The following is a 7768-nucleotide window of genomic DNA, read 5'->3' on the forward strand; positions in this document are numbered from 1 at the left end:
AAACACGAAGAACATAGTACAGTTGTGTACACTTACCATAAATGTAGATGTTCGAGTGTATTCACTGTTGCAGTCCAAGTTACCCTCCCTCCATCCCCCTGTCATTCTACAGTTTATCTTTCCTTCTCTATCTTCTACAACCTATGTGGTGTGTTTGCTTGTAGATGAAGGTAAAGTTTATTTTGATGCATGTATTTATATGTGTATATAATATTGCTACCTTTTTGGGGGCACCTGACATCTGGGGCAAGAAAAACTAAAGAAAATGGCGTCAGCTGCATGTTTTATACCCCTGACGACCTAACGTCATGGAAGAGAAGACAGAAACCAATGCAGGACCCAAGACTTTGGAATTCGGGCCGACTGAGGGCAACCTGCCAGTAGATTACCCAAATGTAATGACTGCAACAGTGAATACACTCTAACATCTACATTTATGGTAAGTGTACACAACTGTACTTTGCACTTCACCCATTTATGAGATTGTGTGTGTGGATGCCTAATAATGCTGTGTTGTCATGACATGAATTATGAAAAATATGTAATTTACTTATGCTGTTGATGGAAATGGAAGCATATGCTTTAACTCATTACATCTGAGTGACGCCTCCAAGTGCATCTGCAGTTCACTCCTATTGATGCCTGTAGGTGTCAAATATTGCTTGTTCATAGTTGCATCAATAATTCCAAAACCATTCTATGTACAAAGTTTTAAAATATTTCATCTTAAAGCTTACCCAATAGCAAACTCAACTGCATTAATCACTTTAAAATGTATTAAACCAAATGATAAAAATAATAAACTCTGTGATAAACCAAACTGTGCTTTAATGCAGAAATTCAGTAAAAATTCAGTAAGCGCTTTTCATACACAAGACTTCTTCAGACTGAATTAAAACCTCTCACTTCATTCATTAAATACTGAAAGATATCATCATACGACATTCCCAATTAATGTCTTAACCCTTTCTTTCTCAAATAGGCTACAAAATCTTCTCTGTTGTTTAGCCCAGGGGGATAGCAGGCATTTAACTTAACCTGCCATGTATATTCCAACCATCCCAACTCCTCCTCAGCATTCAACTTCATCTCATAGTCAGCAATATTTCCCCCAAAACAAAAATTTAAAATTTATTTTACAACCCCCCCCCCATTTTTTAATGTTTACCTAAAGCATTAGCTTCATTGCCAGTTTCCACAGCTCTTTTATGTTCATACATTTTTTGAACAGCTCCCTACTAGTACGGCCAACATAGAATGCATTGCAAGACTGACATACAATTAGATAAACAACAAACTTTGATTTGCATGTGTAAACCTTGTTGACATATATTTTTACATCATTAATAAAAATTTCACTGACTCCTTCATAAATTAAATCACAGAAATTGCATGCCAAACATTTTTCCATCCTGCCTCTTGTACTAAAAGACCTGGGATTCAAACTGCTTTGGAAAAAGTTTTTAAAACCCTTTCCCTTTTTGTACCGAAAGTGTGGATCATTACCGACTGCTTCTAGTACTTCTTCACTGCTGTTCAAAATTTTCCAATTTGTTCTGATAATCTGTTTGATGGCTTCCAAATCTACACTATTCGATATTTGCATAGCAGTTCCAAAGTCATTGTTGATATTTTTGTTAGAAAAAAACTCCTAAATTTTCTCTAGTTCTTTTGACTTCACTAAATTTACTTCTCACTAATTCATTTGAATAGCCTTTAGCTACAAACTTGTTTTACATATAGCCTTGCTCTCTTTAATAAAATCAGCATCATCTAAAGTAAGTTGATGTGCCCTCATCAGTTGACCCTTAACATTTTCTTTCATATATCTGGGATGCATGCTTGAAAAGTGTAAATATGCATTGTTTTGCACATTCTTTTTGTTAATTTTAGTAGCGAACTTGCTATTTTCTTTATACACTACTACATCCAAATATGAAATACTTTTGTCATTCAAAATTGAAGTAAATTTCAAGTACGTACAAACCCTGTTTATATACAGCAAGAAAGATTCAAAGGACTCCAACCCATAAACAAATCATCTATAAAGCATTTGTAACAAAATATATTGTTTTTGAATGTATCAATCAAAATATGTCTTTTCTCCCAACCATTCATGCAAATGTTGGCATAACTGGGTGCCATCGCTGCACCCATTGCTACTCCATTTTTTTTATGGAAAAAATCATTTTTAAACTTGAAGTAGTTGTAGCTCAAAATAACATCTAACATTTCCATAAGTAAACTAATAGTATTATTGGAAAACAAACCTGAACTTAAAAGCTCTAATCTCACTGTTTCCATTCCTTCTTCATTGGGAATAACTGTATATAAAGACTTCACATCTAAAGTGACTAAAATGTCTGACTCTAACATTCACTTTTTTGATGTGTCCAATAAAATCAAAGGTGTCCTTAATATAAGCACTACCTCTGACCACTACCTTTTGTAAATGTTTGTCTACAAAAATAGAAATGGCTTCAGTTTTGGTCCCTTCGCTTGCTACTATAGGCCTGAACATAGGGTCTTCCAGATCTTTATGTATTTTAGCCAAGCTAAAAATTCTACTAAATTTAGGAGCTGCATTTGAAATATATTTCTTAGTATCCTCTGTGATCCTTCCTGTATAAAACCATTCCTCAATTAAGGAATCAATAAAACAATATGATTTTTTAACAGCAGAAAAACTAACTTTTTCATAGAATTCATCATCCGCCAACATGTGATACATTTTCATATCATAATAATCTCTATCTAGTACTACCAAAGCATTTCCTTTATCTGCTTTTCTAACAAGAATTTTGTCATTAACTAAATCAAAAAACAGCTTGCGCTCGTTTGCAGACATATTATGATATTTGAAAATACTTTTGTTCAATTCAATAATTTCAAACTCAGTCATACTAAGAAACATTTCCAATTCCTTTCTCAAAGGAGGATTAAAAGTACTTGGTCTACTGAACTCTTTACTTACATTGTTGTTACTATTTTTAAACAAAACTTTGAAATTCAGTTTCCTGACAAAATCTCTCAGCTCATTCAGCACATCACACTTATTCGCTCTAGTAGATGGAACACAATTCCAACCCCTACTCAGAATGTCACAAGTCTTGGCATCCAAAAGTCTAGATGATAAATTGACAATTAAGTAACTGCTTGGATCAAAACTACCTGAAAAACAGTTATTTCTTCCATTTCTTCCACTTCTTCCACACCTTCTTCTTGGGCTGATTGTTGTAATTCCCTGTGGTAGATGATGCTGCACCCAGTTATGCCAATATTTTCATTAATGGTTGGGAGGAAGGACATATTTTGATTGATACATTCAAAAACAATATACTGTGTTACAAACGCTTTATAGATGATTTGTTTATTGTTTGGAGAGGGGGGTTGGAGTCCCTTGAATCTTTCTTGCTGTATATAAACAGGGTTTGTATGTACTTGAAATTGACTTCAGTTTTGAATGACAAAAGTATTTCATATTTGGATGTAGTAGTGTATAAAGAAAATGGCAAGTTAGCTACAAAAATTAACAAAAAGAATGTGCAAAACAATGCATATTTACACTTTTCAAGCATGCATCCCAGATATATGAAAGAAAATATTGTCAAGGGTCAACTGATGAGGGCACATCAACTTACTTTAGATGATGCTGATTTTATTAGAGAGCAAAGCTATATGTAACAAGTTTGTAGCTAGAGGCTATTCAAATGAATTAGTGAGAAGTAAATTTAGTGAAGTCAAAAGAACTAGAGAAAACTTAGTTTTTTCTAAGACAAATATCAACAATGACTTTGGAACTGCTATGCAAATATTGAATAGTGTAGATTCGGAAGCCATCAAACAGATTATCAGAACAAACTGGAAAATTTTGAAGAGCAGTGAAGAAGTACTAGAAGCAGTCTGTAATGGTCCACGCTTTCTGTACAAAAATGGAGAGAGTCTTAAAAACTTTTTCCAAAGCAGTTTGAATCCCAGGTCTTTTAGTACAAGAGGCAGGGCAGAAAAATGTTTGGCATGCAATTTCTGTGATTTAGTTTATGCAGGAGTCAGTGAAATTGTTATTAATGATGTAAAATATATGTCAACAAGGTTTACACATGCAAATCAAAGTTTGTTGTTTATTTAATTGTATGTCAGTCTTGCAATGCATTCTATGCTGGCCGTACTAGTAGGGAGCTGTTCAAAAGAATGTATGAACATAAAAGAGCTTCGGAAACTGGCAATGAAGCTAATGCTTTAGGTAAACATTACAACATGGGGGTTGTAAAATCAATTTTAAATTTTTGTTTTTGGGAAATATTGCTGATTATGAGATTAAGTTGAATGCTGAGGAGGAGTTGGGATGGTTGGAATATACATGGCAGGTTAAGTTAAATGCCTGCTATCCCCCTGGGCTAATCAACAGAGAAGATTTTGTAGCCTGTTTGAGAAAGAAAGGGTTAAGACATTAATTAGGAATGTCATGTGATGATATCTTTTAGTATTTAATGAATGAAGTGAGAGGTTTTAATTCAGTCTGAAGAAGTCTTGTGTATGAAAAGACGAAAGTGATTACTAGATTTTTTACTGAATTTCTGCATTTAAGCACTGTTTGGTTTATCAACTGCATTAATATTTGATCTCTGTGTAGTGCAAGTAAATGGATATTAACTGTTTTCGTGATACTAATTTATATAATTTTCACATTTTCTGAATATCTCCACAACGAACAGAAATCCTTAGCCTCACGTGAAAGCTCTCAGCTGAAAGAAATGCTGCTTGTGACAGTATGTATGTAACTTGAGAATTGCTGAGATATTGTAGGTTATTTACAAAATAGGTTCATACTAGGCTATCTGCCCTAGGGCATTTATAAGCCTAGCCAGAATGTGTTTGGCTTTCGCCACCCATTTTAAATTTATTTTGCTATGCCCTTTTTCGAGGTTAGTATACTGTGCCTCTGTCTAACAGTGACACAGAAGTGATACCCGGGGTAAACCTATGATCTCCCATCCACTCATCAAGATTCCTCTTGAAGAGAGTCGAGGGACTCTGCCTAACCTGGACTGGGATTTTATTCCAGAGTGAAGGGAGCCTCTGGGTTATGAATCTGTCCCTCCAGCATGTCCTATTTATTTCAGTGCTGAGGTTCTTGTTACAACTCTTCAGTTTAAGACAGAACCTAAAGAATGAAACACTATAAAAATAGTTTGCGCTGAGAAGTGTGCCATGTATACAATAATCATTATGGTTCCAGAGATAAGAACATTTGTTTGAAATGTGAGGACATAATTTGATTATGTGAAAAGGCTTAGGCTTTGCCCATTGGAAGCATAGCCCTCAACTGTACAGATTTTCACAGAATGTACACATTTTTTGCCTCTCACTTTTTACATCTTTAAACAAAATTGTGGTTTTCTGGCAAATCTTTGATTAAAGTTAAACAAAAAATGACAAAACGTTAGTTTCAGATGTCGTACCATTCAAAAAATCTATGACAAACATTTGAGTTTTGGATGTCATACCATTCAGAAAATCTATGTTAATGTATAACCTGTTATGCTATTAACTTTCTAAGTTTGTAAGAGCAGTATTAAGAGGTTGAGAGGTATAACTGGAAGTTAGTGCAAACTTCCTGATCTTGATTGGAGTGAATTAGGCAAATACCATAGGTAGGTACTAGTCTGTTGGCCCTAGGGCCTATACAAGCCTAGCCAAAAAGGTAGCCTGGCTTTTGCCACTCAAGAAAATTATTTTCCTGTGCCCGTCGAGCAGAGCCACAGAAGTGATCCCTGGGTGAATTTCCTATTTCCCATCCAATCAAGATTTTTCTTGGAGTGCTAATGAGGAGCTTCGTTTGATATAGGTAGTTTGTTCCAGAGTATGGGAAGTCTCTGGGACAGGAATCTATCCCTCCAGCATGTTCTGTTTATTGTGGTGACAAGGTTTAGGTCCATAGAGCGTGTAGCTTGGAGGGATTGGGATGTCTTTAAGTGGAGCATGTCCAATAGCTCTGGGTTTGACATGGCTTTGTATGTTGGGCAGAGTTTGCCTCTAAGTAGGCGATATGCGACTGAGTAAAGCTGGAGTTTGTTGAGACGGTCTGCTTAGGTCATCTGTTTGAGGCCGGTAATCTCTTTGTGAGGTATTTCTGCGGCCTTTCCAGTTGTAGATGTCTTGTGAGGTACATACCAAAAGGGGCATTGTACTAGGTCTAATGAATGACGAGTAGAGAGGAACAATGACTTCTTTTTTTCCTGGATGCGAAACCTTTTGTGATGAGGTGTGCCACATAGAAGGATTTCCTGACTATGGCGATGTGATTATTAAAGGAGAGACTACTGTCCATCTGTGTCCCAAGGTCTCTTTATCACACTTTCAGTGTTAAGTAGACTACCACCTATATGGTAGCTCATGGGTATAGACTTTTTACCAAAGGGGATGACAATGCACTTTTTGGCATTGAGCTTGAGGCCATGGTTTTGACACCAGGCATCTAGCTCAGTGAGGCCATTTTGTAGGAGGTCCACATTGTTAGAAGTTTCAGATATGGCTCTTAGTTTGCAGTCATCTGTGAACTTAGCAAAAGATGTGTGTTAGCCTGTACTTGAGAAAAGTATATACCAAACAGGAGAGAACTCAGGACTGAACCCTGTAGTACTCCACTTGTCACTGGTCTGAAGTCTGATTTGGAGTCTGCTACTTTCACAGTGTGGGTTCTGTCAGTGAGCCAGTTGGCAACCTATCTTGTGACATAGGGATTTATACCTAGTTTAGTGAGTTTATCTATAATTCCAGTGTGGGGGATGGTGTCAGAAGCCTTGGCGAGATCTAGATAGGCTGTGTGAACCACCTTACCCTCGTCTACGGCTTTGGTGACTGCTTCAAAGAAGTCAGTCAGGTTTAGGAGACATAATCTGCCTTTTACAAACCCGAACTGGGTGGGGTCCAGAGTTTGGTGATTACCAATGTCTTATTTATTTATTTATTTTACATTTGTTGACCGGGAAAGTCCGACTGGACACATGTCCATTTTCAGCGGAGGCCCGGGGAGAAAAGCTCCAACATTAACAAATAGGTATACAATATGTTGATATAATACAATTTGTTCTCATTAGGTAGTTACACAAAAAAAGGAGACATTTTAGAATATTTCTACTCATTCCTCCAAGAATATATAAACAGAAACAAAAATACAAAAAAAAACACATAGTATAACAGAATTTTTTCTCCTTTTATATAGACCCTTCGTATAGTAATAATGGGTATTAGAGTAGTATGCAAAGATTAGAGATTTGCATGGAACAGGGGATAAGAGGGAAAACAGATGTGTGAAGAGGTAGTGGTTACATAGTTAGACCTGTAAGGAGGAGAAAAAAAAAACTTGATTAGGTGGAGCCAGACTGGGCTTATGCATTGGCAGAGCCAGTGTATCTGGAGGTGGTGATGTAGCCTCTTTTTGAAGAGTTTTATGGAGGAAATGATGGTGAGGCTAGGTGGAAGGGAGTTCCATATTTTTCCTATTGCATTGGCAAAGAGAGCATCACCCCCTGAGTTGTTGGATTTTACCGTTTGAGCTAATAGTTTGTTTGAGGAGCATAAGCTATTGAGATTGTTGTAAGGTTTGATTATGTTTTTCAGCGCAGGGGTTTTGTCAGATTGTTTAAGAATTTTAAATGCTACTATGAGCTGGCTCTGCTGGAGAAGGTTAGGGAATTGATCCAACCCAGGTTTTGTAGGTTGGTACAATGATGGGTTCTATAGGGCATGCCAGTTGCAAATCTAG

The sequence above is a fragment of the Protopterus annectens genome, chromosome 7.part1 (assembly GCF_019279795.1).
Source record: "Protopterus annectens isolate FY-2018-M chromosome 7.part1, PAN1.0, whole genome shotgun sequence".
Classification (NCBI taxonomy): Eukaryota; Metazoa; Chordata; order Ceratodontiformes; family Protopteridae; genus Protopterus; species Protopterus annectens.